Consider the following 18,249-nt stretch of genomic DNA (forward strand, 5'->3'; position numbering starts at 1 on the left):
TTTTTTTTTTTTTTTTTTTTTTTTTTTTTTTTTTTTTTTTTAAAGTACAAGACATGTTTACATTGCTGTTTTGTACTGAGGTACAAGTTCCAAGCTGTCAGCTTTTAGAAAGCTCAGGCTTCATATTAAAATAATATACATAACTGACTCAGGCTTACTTAATAAATCTTTCTATCTCAGAATAAGTTTTCTTTAGTATTCTGATTCAACTCAAGATTTCACCTGCTGGTTGAAGGATCTTGTATCATTATCCCGTGGGAGGAAGGAGATTAACAGCTGATATTCTGGAGGAGGAAAGGGAAAATGATCATGATTCATTTTGTACCCTTTTTTAAAATGACTTGGTATTAGTTACTATTTTTAAGTGCTTCATTACAGCAACAAGGGAGCTTCCATCTATTTGTGCTTGATGGCTTATTGGCTTCATGCATGAAATCAAAGCCAAAAGTAAAAGGAAGAGGGAACAGAGCTGTCCTAGTACAGAACCCAGACTCCCCTCTTCCTGGATGACGAAGGCCCATGTCACAGACTGCAGTGTAATGATTTGGAGGGTAGGTCTTGAGCTGTAGAAAACTGTCTAGAGGAGATGAAAATGCAACAAAGCACAACAAATTCTAATTGCAAAGGCTTCAGCTTTTTGGATTTTTTCCCAACCAGGCAATATTTTAACACTCACAATCCATTATCATTAAGTGATTGAGTGAATAGTGTTCTCCATATAAGCCCTCATATTTTATTTTTTTGCCCCACTGACATGATGCTTCCTAAAAGCCAGAAAAAAGTCATGTCCTAGCTCATTTAAAACTACAGTCGAAGAACAAAACAGCTAGCTATTTAGCTATGGGATCATAGATAATTCTGAATATTTACGTGTGTAACTTTGGTTGGAGAATGATTGGAGATGGCATCAGACCTATTTCATAGGAGAGTTTCTCTAAACTTGCCACCACATTGTCATCACAGTTATCTGCACAATCTCTAGCAGAGCTGGAAAATTTGATACAGATTAGAAAAAACAGTGGCAGCTGTGGAAGAGCACTGTATAGAGGATGTATTTTATTCATCAATTTCATCACAACACACAGCACATAAGGAAAGCAAATGCTAGGGAAGACTGAAGATGAATTCCACACCTAAGCTGCCAACAGAGAGGAAGTGCCCCTAAACACAAATTCAGGGTTCTTCTCAAATGTCCAAACATCATCCCCTTTTCTCCTTGCCCTCAGCAATACACCATCCCCTATGCTGCATCCTTTGACCATGAATGATAATTTCTCCTTCCCTGAGCCTCCAACAACTTGTAACATATATTTCCAGTGTATTAAAAATATCTAATCTAGGAACTGCTGTGCTAAGTAATGCTTAGTGAAGTTTTTTTTATAGTCCATAGTGCAAAGTGTACTTACATCCAGTGGATATGCATTGTCTTCTTCCAAAAAGCTCAGAAGATTCAACTGACTGTGATTCTCTCTATTTCAAGTGAGTGCTTTTCTCTACCATTTTACCAGTGGACTAAAGCCCAGATTCACACATCTCACAGAAAGCATTCTGGTTCTTGTACTGAATTACCATCTTGTAATAAAGAATCCCATTTTGAAAACGTACCTCTGCTGCTAACTGAGGCATCTGCTGAAATTCGGTTCCACATCAAGATTACTCCTGGTTACTGCAGAAAGTGGCTAAACAAATCTAGAATCAATTTTAATGCTAATTTATTTAAATTAATTGGATAGCCATGCATACTAATTGTGTTTTCATTTTTCTCTCAGATATTTTTGGTGAATGGTGAAAGGAGGGAAAACATCTGTTCCAGGTGAATGACATATATAAAAACCATCAACAAGAGTATTATACAAAGGCTGTCTGAGCCACTAATATTACTCTGCAAGTGGTGTCTAATGCATGTTAATAGACTAAGCTTAGAAACAGTAAGAAAGCCTTTGTTTTTCAATAGTTATGCTAATCAAGGTTCGATATCCGTAATTGGATACAGAAAATAAGCTGAGAGCATAGATTCTGAATGTGTCTAGAGGAGGGACACAAAAATGATACAAGTGATGGAATACTTCTCCTATGAGGACAGGCTGAGAGAGCTGGGGTGGCTCAGCCTGGAGAAGAGAGAGCTGTGAGGTGACCTGATAGTGGTCTTCCAATATCTAAATGGCAGCTACAGGAAAGAAAGGACAGACTCTTTAGCAGGGTCTGTTGTGATAGAACAAGGGGAAGTGTCTTCCAGATTAAAGAGTGGAGATTTAGGTTAGATACAAGGAAAAAGTCTTTTACACTGAGGCTGATGAGGTACTGGAACAGGTTGCCCAGAGAGGATGTGGATGCCCTGTCCCTGGAGACTTTCAAGGTGAGGCTGGATTAGGCTCTGAGCAACCTGATGGAGCTGTGCATAGCAGGGGAGCTGAACTAGATGACTTTCCTTTCGATCCTATGATTATATGAAAACCAAATGGATTAAAGATAGGAAATTCTAAAGTGTCGCTTTATAAGATAAAGGCCAACCTGCACATTCAGCTCTCCTGGTGCACTGGTTTCAGTGTAATTAGAGATTTCTACAGCATAGCTGTGATCAGAACCTGGTCCATTTTGGTAAGAATTAACTTATATCCTCTGATATATCTCAGCTTTAAAAGAAGTTTTATCTTTCTCCAGTATCTAAAATTATCCAAGAACTGGGTGTATTAAGTGACACAGACTCAATGAATATTTTCCAGAAGCGAACATTATAGTAAAAAAGAGACCAAAGGATATAAGGCATATTATTTGGAAAAAAGCTACTTTTAAAAACTGTGCAAGCTAGTCAAGATGATGAAGTATTTAAATGATTTATAAAGTGAAATGTTTTGTTTTCTAAGCAAAAGTTCATTAAGCCCACTCACTAGAGATGTATGTTTACCACCATCCTTTAAAAAAATTAAGGGTGCCCAACCATTTGGGTTTTTCTTGCATACTTTAGGTAGGAGTCATAGTTTAGGAGGGCTGCTTTATACTTGCTGCTATTTCCTACAACTGCTATACTGTTAAAAGGAGAGAGTATGCACAGCAAACAAGACTAATCAGCAAGCAAAGCACTTTCATTAGACAAGCACTCTTTTATATCAATCTAATTACTTTCACAAAGCTTTGCTTTTTATTCTGGCTTCCATTGCTGCTACTAGATCAGATCTGAAGCTGGCACAATGGATACAGGAATATATGTAGAGTTAATTACAAGCTCTGGAGAGCAGCCAAGAAGATAGACTGCTATGAAACATTTACTTACATTCCGGAGGTCATACAAACAATGTTAATGGGATTCCCAGCATCAAGACCGCGTGAAAATGAAAAGGGGGAACCTCCCTTAGGAATATAGAAATGCAAGCTAAAAATGGAAAGTCAGACAAAAGAGAAAGAAGATTTAAGACTTATTAATGCAAGGAACTGAGCTGTAATGAAATCTTTTTTTACTGATATGCAAAGTGTAGATTTTTAAGGTCTAGCCTGCCAGTTTGCAATGCTAAAACACAGAAGAAGTGTGCTGCCAACAGGTGAGCCTCCTTCCTCCAGTTTTCTGGCTTTGTGACAAGTGTGTGGGCAGCAAATAGTGAACATCAGGCAGAGTCATTCCAGTCTTCCTTCCTTACTCCTTTCACGTTGGTTTGATGTTTTAAAAAGTGCAGTCAGGATCCAAAAATGGATAGTTTTGGATTGCCTTTAAAGGAACTTGTCTGTTAAATCCCTCATTTTGGTACAGTTAAGCTGCTGGCAACTGAGATGCTGGCTGTATTTCCCCAAGTCATGGGAGACTACATGTCCCCCAGAATGATGGACTGACTGCCGCAGACGTGAAGAGGGTTAAGATTCCCAGGTACTGTCCTCTCAAAAGGAAGGACAGTATAAATTCCTGTCCCCATCTCCAGAGGCTAGGAGAAAAATTTTGAAGTGAATCTCTTTGCTAATCCCACTTACACTGCATTTTTGTTTGTACCCCAAGAATATCTCGGAGTGCAAAGTTCTGTTAGCATTCAGCTCAACTGCACAATGCACGTCAGGAGTGCACATACTGTACTAATGGGCAGCAAGTCCTCAGGATCAGACTACTGCAATTCAAAAATAAATTCCCCCAAAACGCATGCTGCAGAAATCAAATACTCTAGTAATAATGGCTTTATGTTAGAGATCATCATGCAGTATTTTTTAATGTCAACAAAACCTGAGAAGATTAATTAGCTCATTTGAGCCACTCTAAAAAGGACTCAATTGGAACCTAAAAATGTTGTGTTGTATCTTCGTAACTTTTTCCACTTTTTTTTTTTGACAGTTTCTCCACCATCAACATCTCATCTACAAATAAATATTTTTTTCATAACCTCTCAATACTCATCATGCGGCTTCTGCAGTGCTATGAGAAGAGACGGATCTGTCAGCCTCAGTCAGTGTTCAAATCTAATCTCAGCCAGTGTTTTCTAGCCCATCTTTTCATAAAGATGCTGTCAAAGGCATGTTTATTCTGTAGAAATCACCACCACAGCTTCTAAAAATCAAATCATTTATCCATAGATTCACTTTTGCACTTTTAGAAGTGTAACTTTTACACTTCTGAATTCCTTTGCCATACCCTGGTCAACAAGTATCCAATAAAGATTATTCAAATAAGTAGAGAATAGTGGAATGTTACATTAAAAAGAAGGGACATGTCTATAGCACAAATCAATGTCTGATTCCATAATTCTGTATGGAGAATTTAGAAAAATATGTTTAAGTACTACAGAGCATGAAATTACTCTCAAAGTTCCTTTTTGAAGAATAAGCGTGGATAATCTGTTTTGTACAGGTAGAGAGAAAGAGGTCACACTTTGGGGAATATGACCACTGAGGATAAGGAAAAGGCTGAGGTCCTCAATGCCTTCTTTACATCTGTCTTTAATAGTCAGGTCAGTTATCTTCAGGGCTCTTTACACCCTGATCTGGAAGTCTGGAGCAGTATGCAGAACACACCCCAGTGATTCAGGTGGAGGCAGTTAGAGAGTTGCTCCTCCATCTGGACTGTCACAAGTCCATGGGAGCAGATGGGCTCTACCCTAGGATACTGAGGGAACTGGCAGAGGTGACTGCCAAGCTGCTTTCCACCATCTATCAGTGCTCCTGGTTATCTGGAGATGTCCCAGAGGGTTGGAGATTTGCCAATGTAACTTCCATCTACAAGAAGGGCTGTAAGGAGGATCTGGGGAACTACAGGCCTGTCAGCCTGACCTCGGTACCAGTGAAAGTTACGAGGCAAATCATCTTGGGTGAGATCACACGGCATGTGTGTGGCATCTGGCGGATCAGGCCCAGCCAGTATGGGTTCATAAAAAGCAGGTCATGCTTGGCCAACCTCATCTCCTACAGCTGAGTGACCAGACTGGTAGAAGAGAAAAAGGCTGTTGATGTAGTCTATCTAGACTTCAAGAAAGCCTTTGACATGGTCTCTCACAGGCTTCTTCTGGGGAAACTGGCTGCCCGTGTCCTGGACAGGTATACCCTTCCTTTGGTAAGGAACTGGCTACAGGCTGTGCCCAGTGGATAGTAGTTAATGGAGTTAAGTCCAGGTGACAACTTGTTACAAGTGGTGTACGCAAGGGGTTGGTGCTGGGGCCTATCTTGTTTAACATCTTTATTGATAACCTAGACAAGGGGATTGAGCTTACCCTCAGTAAGTTTGCAGATGACACCAAGTTGAAAGGTAGTGTCAATCTGCCTGAATGTAGGGAAGCCCTGCAGAGGGATCTGGATAAGCTGGATTGGGCTGAGGTGAATGGGATGAGGTTCAACGAGGCCGATTGCAAGGTCCTGCATTTTGGCCACAATAACCTCATGGAATACTACAGGCTTGGGGCTATGTAGCTGGATGACTGTGAAGAGGAAAGGGACCTGGCAGCGTTGATCAATGCTCATGAGCTGACTGTGCCCAGGTGGCCAAGAAGGCACCATTTGATTCTTCAAAGTAAAAGCATGCATCACAAAACAACATACCCACTTGTAATCCAGGTAGAATATATTTCCTCATGTTCAGTAAAATATTGATGAGTAGATGACAGTTTGCACTTTCCCTTTTCAGGTGTGTTTGCTTTATCACTCTTTTCCATGAAATCATAATTTCTGCTTAGGATGCAATTACCATTCGGCTAATTCTGTCTGTGCTTTAGTTTCAATTAAACTAAAGTTAAGAAGATTACTTCAGTGTTGCTCTGGATATTGGAGCTCTTCTTGTTGCTGTTTTTTCCCTCAAGTCTCCACGAGGAATCAACAACTTCTGGGAAGATCTTTGCTTTCAATTCTCACTTATGTTTTCTAAATTTTTAAATTCATTAAAAAAAAAAAAAATCTAGTCCTGTTAGCTGTAAAGAAAAGCTTTATAGTGCAATCCAAGAGTGTTGGTTCAGTTCGTGAGCCAGAAAATAAAATATAAAAAGAAGCCAAATATTCAATAAGAAAATAAATTCTCCTTATTGAAATTTAATTGGGAAATGGGGCAAAGAAGAAAGAGAAGGGACCAAAAGTTAAGCTGTGAATTCTTGTGGTTGACGGCTCGATTTTATTCAACCCACACGCTGACACAGCCCGGATACAGCATTTGCAAACAGTGCTTGCAAAGCAAGCTCTGTACATTTTATGTGCAACCCACAGTGCTCTCTCTACCTGCACAAAACTCAGAAGATGGCCAGATGCCCTTTCAACAAAACCAAGCACCTGACTGGAAATATACAGAAACCGTACCTTCTTCTAATACCAAAGTAAAGTAGCAAAGAATTTTGCTGTTTCCAAACTGCTGCATGAATTTGAGATGAGCTAAATTCTCTTGTGTGAAAGCTAGCAGCAGCTGGCAATTGTGGTGGCTTCTTAGGAGGTTCACAGCTCCACATCCAATATCCCAAAGTGACATAAAAGCATGGATGTGCTTTGGTTCAAATAATTAAGCATTCAGAAGCTGTTCATGTGCTCTGCAACACATTAACACCACTGACTTCAATAAAGTTGCTGCTGCTTTCATACGTGAAGGATCTAAATCTGGCACATAACCTTAAAAACTCTGAATCTTTCATATTTCAGCCAGTGTTACTTTCAGCCTGTCTTGCTCACGTCCTGTAGCCACAAAGTATATCCATCCTGTACTATGCTTTCCAATCAGACTTACATATGAGTGGGATGCAACTGTATCCTGAATGCAGGCCTCCAACAGAAATGTACAGACTATTAAAAGCATTCCTTCCAATTTTAAACAGGATTCTGCCAAAACACTCAAATAGAGACGGTCAGGAGACTGCACAGTGGTTGCCATGATGAAGTGAGACACCAGCTTAAGCTCTGTCTGCACCACAAATTTAACCACACTGGTAGATGCTTGGTGGTATAGCCTGTTAATCTGGGCTCATCTCTGTATAATTCATCCTAAAACATATTTGCTCCCATCAACAGAGAATCTCAATGTGGCTCTAAGGAAGCACGTGAGTGGGTGTGTGCTGTTCACAGATGTGATGCTATAGGGCTTCAGGAATGTGACTGAAGAGCTTGCTGATGGTTGTTTATCTACTAATTTAACACCAGTTTTTTAAAAGTGAAAAAAATGGGAAGACTGGCTCTCAGCACTGCTCTGCAAACTGAGGCAAGATGGGTTTGTCTTCAAATACCTGGATGATTTATTTTTGGAATTACATCCCTGGATACTACCCTCTCCTTTCTCTTGCAACTCTGACACAAAATCAGTAAAACAACATGAAAGCCCAGTGGTAATTAAAACTTTCCATCACACTGCACTGACACTATCAAGACGTGGGTGGATTTACTGACACAGTAGTGGAAGTCTGAAATCAGCATTGGTTCCATTCTTTAGAGATGCAGTGCTTCTGGCACTCGGACAGAAACGCCCACAAGTCTTGAGAGAATATGATAGTTGACCTAAAATATTTATATACACTAGGTTATTCAAACAGTTTTAAAGATATTTCTGAGAGAGCGCCTTATTTCAGTTTGATCTCTGGCTCTGTGCTCAAGAAACATCTTGCACTTCACTGAGAATTTGTTGGGAATCTAGATTATATCCCAGTTCTGAATGCTTGGCCAAGGAGATGTAAGTCTCTGCCAGCAGAAATATACACTGCAAGACAGGCTGCCTCAGTGTATTTTACCAGTATTCCACCACATATTGGACTGATTTGAAACAACAAATTGCAACTGCATTCTTCTACAAAGTAAACTCAGATCAGACACATTTCACAATGAACTGCTTCAGACAGATTTGAATATATACGGAAATTTTTGTAATGCAATCTTTGCAAAGAGGGAAGCAATAATGCACCCAAATATTAAAGAATAAATAATCTTTACATATCAAGCATTGCACAGATTGTCATTCATTCCCAAGTGGATTTATCTTTCTTTGCAAGAATTTCTCTAGATAGAAGCACAGAAGTTTTGAGTTTTCTCAAACCTCAAAAAAAAAAAAAAAAAAAAAAATCTACAAAATACACTGATCTTTTCGCCATTAGAAATGAACCAAATTTCTGCTATGAAATAGAAATGGAAGCTAACAGTTTGTAAGTATTTAAAGGGAAGAAAATAATAAAGGGAACATAAGATATCAGAGTAGTCTTAATAGCATTAACCAAGCCTTAAAATTAAGGGACAAAAAAAAAGCTGTAAATTGACTATTGAGAAAAAGTAGCTAAGCAAATTACACGTGGAGGTAGCCAAGGAAAATGGCACCAGTCATCTAGGGCTGTTAGAACTGACTGATGTGGAGCAGAAGAAAAGCTTTTTCAGGATGGAGCCTTCAATGTTAGAAACAGAAAACAAATCGAAATGGTTGCAGACCTACATTAAAAATTCAGCATTCGCTATCACAATAACTGTAGACACATGGCCAGTCTATACTAAATACATTTGTTCTGCAGAGGCGTCTGCTGTAGGCCCTTTCTCTCCTGGTCTGAGTGAAGAAATTCTCCAGCTTACATCTCAATTCCCCATCTCATGTTTTAGCTTTCATCATGTATTTGTTGCAGAGTCTCAGCTCCTACGGTAAGTGGGCTAGGGGATGAGTTAGGTTAAAGCAGCTGAATTCAGCCCTGGTGCTCATGGTCATGCAGGAAGACTGGATCATCTGGCTTCAACATCAAAGCAGTAATCCCAGGGCTGGGTTTGTGTCCTGAGCAATGGGTCACCCTTCCTCTGAGGCCGTCCAAAAATAGCAGTGATGTCAGATCAATAGTTGACTGTCGTTTTCCAAGTGACATGGTTTTTTTTTAAACAGCATTTTCGAATTTTTCTAAAGACTATTCATTTCTTCCTGACAAGCAGCAAACACACAAACTATCTCATCCATAAGTAAAAAGGTTTTGCAGAGGAAGGCTCAGTTTCTAGATGCCAGCTGCCCTTATGGCACAATCTCACTGCTTCCAGACCCAGCCGCACAAGACAATCTTTCAGTGTTTGTTCCCAGGTGTGTGGTAACTGAGACACTCCTCTTCCATTTGCCACACTGCTGATGTCATTAAAGCAGAACTTGAACACTATTCCCAGACAACACCTCCTCTTGGAATTAGGGCTTGGATGGATCACAATGCCTCACTCTGAAATGAGGAAGCATACAAACGAGAGGAGGAACGGTTGTTTATGTGGGTGGATAGTGATAGGACAAGGGGGAATGGTTTTAAACTGAAACAGGTGAAGTTTTGGTTAGATATTAGGAGGAAACTTTTCACACAGAGGGTGGTGATGCACTGGAACAGGTTGCCCAAGGAGGTTGTGGATGCCCCATCCCTGGAGGCATTCAAGGAGGCCAGGCTGGATGTGGCTCTGGGCAGCCTGGTCTGGTGGTTGGTAATTCTGCACACAGCAGAGGGGTTGAAACTGGATGATTGTTGTGGTCCTTTTCAACCCAGGCCATTCTATGATTCTAGGAAAGTCTCACCAGAAAATCAGTTCCAGCGCTCAAGCCCTGCAGCCATCACTTCCAGTCACTTCTCTAATGATTCACTCTGCAAATATCTCCACCTTGCTAGCCATTACTACGACCTTTTCCCCCCATGTAATTGATCTTACATCCATCCAGGCAATATCTATCCCAGAAATACACTTCTTGATAAAATCTTCTCATGCACCATACATCCAGTCCACTAAAAACAATAATTAAAAAAGGCAATGCAAAAATATGAAAATTATAAATACTGTAACTTCCTGTCTCCTAGTACTAAAATAAGCTATGAACAAACAGCGCAGAATGTTTTTGTTTTTGTTTTTTTTTTTCCCCAAGCGTTCCCAGAATGCCTGTCATATTCTCTGGTGATGTGGTCTTGAATTATTTTAGACTATAAAACTTCCCTACTGTTTACCCCCACTGCTTTCTCAGCACTAAGTACAATCACAGGTACGATGAGAATACACACATGCATACTTTCCTTCCTGCTCCCTCATCCAGGGACAGTTCTACAATCTGGTAAAAATTCCCCCCCATCTCACAGCATGAGTATCTCTCCTGGTAACTTAGCAATTAATCTAATCTCTTTGTTGTTCCTATTGCTAAAATGTTTACCAAACTTCAAAACTAAGACTAGCTAATTTAGATTATAGCAGAGTGCCACCTAGTGCCAAGCAGGTTTGAAGTCAAAAAGCACGCTCTTATCTGATAAATTCTTGAACAAAAATTGGTTCTTCAGATACATTTGCATTATATTATATGTCTCTGAGTGGGTGCAAGGAAAGTATATAAAATAACAGAGGGGAAAATTATAAAACAGCCTGAACTAATTGCATTATTTGTAAAGCTGGCAAAACTCTGCCATTACCTAAGCCTTGCAGTTCTAGGTGAGTCCCTAAAGAGGTCATTACATGTGCTCAGGACTTCAGCACAGAACAAGATAGACACAAATGGAAGAAAATACTCTCAAATTACTCAAGAAATGCCCAAGGATAGAAGAGAAAGAATAGCCACGTTTACTTCAACTTTTGTTTTACATGACTTTTCTTTTTCTTCCACCAGGAAGAAAATCCAAATTCCTTACTGAAATGGTCATGTCACATACGGCAAAGAATATCTTTTTTATTTCAGGTGAAAGGCATATATCAAGGCCAGGAAACACAAACTGAAAACCTTACATGCCCCACAGCTCCCTAAAAAGAAATATGAAGTGGAAACTCTGCTTCTGGGCATGCAAGGCCTTGGGCATGAACACAGGTTACCGACAGAAAAGTTCACACTTTTTTACTGATTTTACTGATACTGTGAGGAAGATTTTGGGCTGGCAGAGGATGAGATTATTCCTTGACAGTGCAAACAGAGATTAATCATTTCCTACTATAAAGGAATGATGTTTCCCATGCTGTAGACATTCTTCTCTGAGACCAACAAAGGATATCAACACACCAAAGAAGGGTGTTTTGTAAAAGATTGTTAAGAAAATGATACCCAGCCTATAGAAATCTCACTCTTGTCTCTCAGTGAGAGCTACGAATAGTTACTAACAACTGGCTCACACAGACCGTCAGGGTGGAGCACAGATATTCCCAGCAAAACATGATCTGAGACTAAGTCTATTTGCAGCTTGGTGCCGTTCTCTTCCTTGGGTGTGTTTCAGAGAAAGCTGAGATTAATTGCCATTTATTATGAAAAACACAACTTATCTTTTTGCCAGTATTACTGGGCAGAGTGAATCAAGAAATGATTCCATGAATATAGTTTTTTATTTCCTTCTCATCCTCTTCAGTGCTTGCAGACTGCAGCAAAGCCACAAAACACTACTTTCATTATTTGTATTTGGAACCTGGTATTATTATTCAGAAGCACAGACTGAAGCATAGAAGTTATCAAATTCTTCCATAGTGGAAGAAAAATAATGCTTCTTAACAGCTTCATAACTGTTTCAAATTATGGCAAACACATCTTTGCCATGGGAGAATTTTGCACAATTCACGGGTTTCTTTTTCTTTACTTGTTTTGGTAACAGCAGGGTTAGAGAGACATGAAACCTTTGTAGGTGCAGCAGTTTGAAAGCTCTGCCTGACATGCAGCTACTACATTAGCGAAAGTAATCTGAACAACTTCCTCCGTGTTACAACAACAAGTCATCAGCTCTGACTCAAAAGTCTCATCTTTAGGGATGAGAGCTGTCACTCTGCTGAGACTGTGCCTATTCACAACCACGGGTGCCACAACAGAAGAATTTGCTGTAGTCCATGAGGGCAACAGCAGATAGGGTGTGGAGATGCTTCTGTAGGATAGGCCCCTCAGGAAGACCACTCTGAAGTATAAAGTTGCTCCCACCAAGCACGTTCTCTCTCTGCAAAGTGTGGGATGGGTGGCTCTGGGTAATATGAATGCTGCACACCTTTCCCCAGCTGCATACTGTATGCTGCCCAAATACTGCCAGTAAGAGAGAGTGCCCTGGGTTTCAAACCTCAATAAAGCCTAAAATAGTTAACAAGAAAAAATTGAAGCTCCCTCCCCACTTACAAAACTCCCAGACAGAGGCAAGGGAAAATGCTACTGTCCCTCAGAACCGACATTTTACTGAGAAGGTTTTCTCATGCTATGTAGAATTGAACCTACTTTAGCTCAAGCATGATGTACTCTATGCAATCTTTAATCAGTCAAGTTCCTGCATACATGTTGTTTTTCATGGAGAAATTTCTTGATTTAATCAAATAAATAATAACACCACATCACACATTTCCATATGTAATAAATGCACATTATTAAATCTTCACTTCTATACAAAATTCTGGCAGGGCAGCCCACCTCAGTTTTTCAGAAGCAAAATTTCCTCATTCTATACACAGGAAAACTGAGACATGGGGGTAGAGCCTTTTGGCAACAGCTTCCCCACTGAATTAGTACAAGATCAACCCCCTGCCCAGGACTTGGGTTTAGAAGTCAGATCACCATCGGGAAACTACTGTAACAAGCCCCAGAGACCTCCAAACCAAATCCAACAAACGATAGGATCTGTCTTACAAAACCACTCAGACAAAATAAAGGGGCTGATTCTGAATGATCCTCGTGATTCCTAGCTCTGGAATCCTCTTTTGGTTACTGCATTTGAACTGTTCAGACTGAAACACAATGCTCAGCTGCAAAATATTTTCTTTTTTGGCAGCTCACAATCTTGTTCCAAAGGCACATGTGAAATACATTCCTGGGTAATCTTGGAGTGAAGTGGGCCAGATGGTAGCAGTCAGATGTGACCCAGTTCTTCTTAAGCTCTCATATTTTCAAAGATGTGTTCTGAAAAAATTAATGCATCTCTCCCACAGCAGATAAGTTTCATACAGCTTCTGAGGCAGCTCAAGCACACACAGACCCTCACCAGCTGCCTGTGTCCTGGAGATAAAGGAGCTGTGCACGTGTGTAAACTAACAAGTTATCCCATTGCGATTTTTATTCTGCTTCCTGAAGGAGAGCAAATCGCGAGGATATCAGGCAGCCTCCTGGTTTAAGGAGGGTAAGGGAGTGGAAATACTTTCTTGAGGCTTCACTGAAAGGAAACAGATAAAAGAAGAAAGGGAGTGGAAATGGGTTCTAGTTGTTGTATCCGCTGGAGTGGAAGGAATGGCTTTCAAAATGGCCATAGAATATTTCCGTTTAAGATTTAGTCGTCTTCTCCTGAGAAAGACTTCAAAACACATAATTCCTGTTCAAAAATACATGCACAAAGCACTTCTTCCAGAAGGTTCATTTTTGGTTCTTATTTTCTTCTCATGTATTTGGCACTGACATCAGAATAACATCCCTAGTGTGTCAATGTTTCAACATTCAGTATCATGGTGCTCAGAGTAATGCCACGTATCTAAATAATGCTGCAAAGCCTATCAAAGTACGAAGCATAGCAAAGAAAAGCCCCACCAGGCTGGGTGGCCACTGAAGCCAACCAGCTGGATGGCTCCTGATCCTCCACTTTTTGGCACTCCCCACCCACCTCACAATAGTCAGGTTTTGTACTTGATAGGGAACAAAGTATCTCAGAGAAAAAGGATGGATGGCCCATACAAACTAGCTCCAGTACCCTGCAGCAGCACAGACCTCCCTGCATGAAGAGAAGCACGACCTGTGGAGTGGAAGCTGGCACAAACAGCCATCGCTTTGTAAAGATGCATAATACACAAAGAAAGATTCAGACTAATACAAATGCTTGGTTCAACATTGTGGCTTATCAGATTGACTAGTAAGAGACCCTTGGGACCAGGGGGTATACGTGCTGGTTGTTCTATTGCTCCTGATGTTGGCAGTTTCTAACATCATAGGTACTTACTGTCATATGGTTGTCAAAGTTTGTTAAGAACACAAAAGAAAACCATTTGAAGGATTTCAGGATAAAGCTTTTCTTATTTTCACTGTCACAAAATAAAGGACAGGACCCAAACTATTTTGTGAATGTCATCTGTCCTTCAGTTTCTCAGAGCAGATGCTTGCAACGCAGAGGTTGAGCTGGAGAGAAGTGATTGTTCACCAGCCAATGAGGCGATAATACTCATCCCAGTGCTGTAGGCTACCTATGGAGATCCTTCCAAGAAAGTGAATTTCTTAAAATCTGAGCCTTATAGACCAACTCCATAAAAATACAACTTGCTAATTAAGAAAAAGTAATTAAATGTTCTTCAAAGACAAAATCCTATTTCCACAAGCTCATAGTCTACTCTGGAGAAAACAAGAAAGATGTATCTTTTTTGGCCTATGCCCAGACTAGATTATCCTGATGATTGATACCGTTCACTTTGTGTCCAAAGTTTTGGCAGAGAGATTAAATAATCTGTTTCTACCTGCAGCAAATGGAAATACCAGATGTTCTGTAAGTGAACGGGGGAAGTAAAAATAAACAACATGAAAAATGCATCCAGGGAGGGATATATTTTTGGAAAACTTATTCTATGTTGAGAAGCGACTGTGCAGCACTGTTTAATTTCATTCTTAACACAAACCTACATGGAGCCAACTTAGATAATCACAGCTGTTACAAAGGCATTGTAAATTAATAGAAATATTTTGTGAAAAAGAAAAGGGAGTAATCTACAAAAAATACTCAAAATGTCTTCATAAGAATTCATGCAAAGCAATAGGATTTCCCAAGCTACAGTCTATTTCCAACATGAGAAATAAACCAGTCTTACTGCACATCATCCTGTCCTCACTGGGTCTACAACTTCACAGATCTAAGTTGGGAGACAGGAGCATATTTCCACCCAGGAAAATTTTTAGCCATCAGTGAGAAAGGTAAAAACTCTGACATCCAGCTCCAGTTTATATTGAAAGGGGGTTCAGAGATGAGTAAGGGAAACTATAGCAGAGCTAGAAAAACAGGACATACATTGCCACAAAACAAAATATTCCAGGGTCTTGCATGGAGATCTCCAGACTTTCAGATTAGCGACCAAATATTTTACTTCTTCAGCAGGGAAAGAAGGTACAGCCTTTATAACAGAGGCTCTCCTGAGTCAAGTTGGAGGACAAACTCAAAAACTTGAATATGCAATTACTCAGTGCAATTCCTTAGTGGCAAAATGTTTCCTTTAAGGACATAAGTTAACTAAATCAATTTCTCTCTGCTAAGGAAAGTGCTTATACACAGGCACAGAATATTGGATGGTATGGAGATATTCAGAATTGCTTTGACTGAAAAGCAAAATAATAATATCCAAATCTTCTCTCATCACAGTGGATGAAGATGGCATGATTTCTGATGAGAGCTTGTTTTAATGGAACAGCATCCTCAGATGAATACAAGTATTAGAAAACAAGACTTATAAATAAATCCTATGAGCACTATCAAGAGTAAGCTTAAGTCTGACATAGAAGAGGAACACTGAAAAAGACTGGTTGAGAAAATTAGTGAAGAAAAAGCTTCAGAAACATTTTGTAACCGGGTTTGACAATCATTGTGCAACATAATTCCCATTCCATTTTCTCTACTAGAATATCAAAGATTCCTACAAAACGGCAAATTCTTGCAGCTTACAGAATGAGAAATGCTAAACTACCATTTAGTCCACAAAATGCTATAGTGGCGACTACATCCCTTTACTTAGCAAAGTTGGGTAGCCCGTCCATATGAAATTGCCTCTCTACGGCTTTCTCCCTCCTTTCAGCTTGCAAGCTATGAAGAAAAATATCGTCATTTCCTTGAATACATTCATTCCTGAACAAACTCAGATATCTGAACAATTATTTGGAGACCATTTATCTGTCATAGTCAAGAAAATTCAATGACACAATCCCATACCTCTGTTATTTGTGCCTGTCATATGAGAACATATTTCCTTTCCATAAATAACTTCCAGAATCACCATTCCATTTCAAATTTTAACTTTGTATCCCTGAGATTTCTTACATGAATGTCGGCTAATGTTTCCTTAAAATTTGCTTCTTCTGAAATTGCTTTCATACAGTAAATTTTGCCAGGCTCTCCACAGAAAGAAACGCAAGGTGAAAGTATGCGTGAACACATATGCCTGAATAAACTCTAACGAATATTTACTTGGAAATCTCTGTTAAGGCAAAGTAGGGCCGACATTTATCTATTCATTCATCTAAACTGCAGCAGGAAGACCAGACACCAAATATTTCATAAGAAATATTCAACATGCTCATGATAAGGAGATTAGTGATTTGGGGATTTTCGGTGGTGGTTTTTTGGCCTTTTTCCACCATCCCTCTAATCAATGCAAACAAACAAACAAACAAGTAAATAAAAATAACGAGTTTCCATGGAGCATTACAGATCAAGAAGCAAAAAATTGCCATTATCTTCATATACGGACATGGTTTAGCACATGAGAGGTAAGGAAAAACAAGTATTGGTATTGTTCAGCCAAAGGAAGTGCTGCAGACAACTCTATCATATCTACACACTTATGTGCCTGTATTACATTTGTTTTATTTGTGGTTACTGTTTAGAATTGGCTTCTTCTCTCCACTGTGGATCGGTAACTACGCAACCCCACTACTTCAGTGTTTCAGCAAACCTTTATCAATCAGAGGAGAAAATAATGGTGAAGCTTATTTTTATTTTTATTTTTTCAAATTGAACTCTGCCCTCAAAATGAATACAAAGTGAAATTTCTTGAGAACTTCCCAGAATAAACTTTGCGGAGGGCCTTTGAAAATTTAAAGGAACAATGGAAACCAAACAAATCAGGTTAAGGATAACAAAATAGTTTCATGCTGGGCTGATCAAAAACTTGCCTGTTCTTTTGCACATGTGATTTTAATTCCCTCAATTTCTTGCAGATTTCATTAAATACGTATTTTACAGAGATACAGCATAATAGATGTGCAAAAACTTGTGTGCAGAGAACCCCCACACCAAGCTCCCAACTTCTTACAGATGTACCTACTCGGAAACTTAGGAGTCAATCCCCATGATTTTCAGTTGGACAAGTCTCTAGAAACGTGAATTCTGCAAGAAGTTGGACTGCAAAGTAAACCATTTATGGCAGTTCTCCCCATCTACAGCCCTCCCCCTTCCATGCACAAATTCTTCCTGCTCTCCGTTGTAGGGTTATGATTTATTCCCACAGGATGATCCTCAGGAGATAGCACATGCAAGAAAGAAATATTATAGTTGGCAATAATTCAGAGCCCAAAACGGGATACAACCCACAGTTTCCCTAAGTCTTTCCTTACAACAGAGCTAAAACAGAATGTCTTTCATACTATCTGTGACATTAAAATCTGTGACCTTGGTCAAACTCCAGAGAGAACTGGAGAGACACAGGAACTTGCTTTGCAGTCAAACCTGTGGCAGACCTTGTGGCAATGCTTCCTTTTGCCCATTTCCAGTCAGTTTTGCTCAAAACTGTGACAAATTAGGGGGAAAAAAAAAAAAAAAAAAAGGACAAATCAATGCAGTAAATGAGAACTCCGAGTACAAAAATTTCTTCCCCTGTCCTCTTTGAAATTCATGGATCTTGATATCTGTGTGCTGCTGCTAAGATGAAAACACTCTGGGAGGAAATAATCCAAGTCAGTGAAACTGTTCCAAGAACATCACCAGCACTGACAATGATGATGTAGTGCTCTCATTAACCAGAAACTTTGACAGACCTACATAACCTACTGTGGGGCAGAATGCAGCCCACAGCAACCTTTGGCCAGTTTGCTAAGTATATGGACTTACATCCATACACAAGCAATATCATTTAGTCCTTGAATCTATCAAAATTCTCCAATATAAGCTGAGGTTAATGTGGGTGTACACATAGTCCTGACTAAGCGTGGGATGGACACCTACCCCA

This window comes from Centrocercus urophasianus, unplaced genomic scaffold (assembly GCF_019232065.1).
Source record: "Centrocercus urophasianus isolate 14NV4802_14NV808 unplaced genomic scaffold, USGS_Curo_1.0 seq_10, whole genome shotgun sequence".
NCBI classification, from domain to species: Eukaryota; Metazoa; Chordata; class Aves; order Galliformes; family Phasianidae; genus Centrocercus; species Centrocercus urophasianus.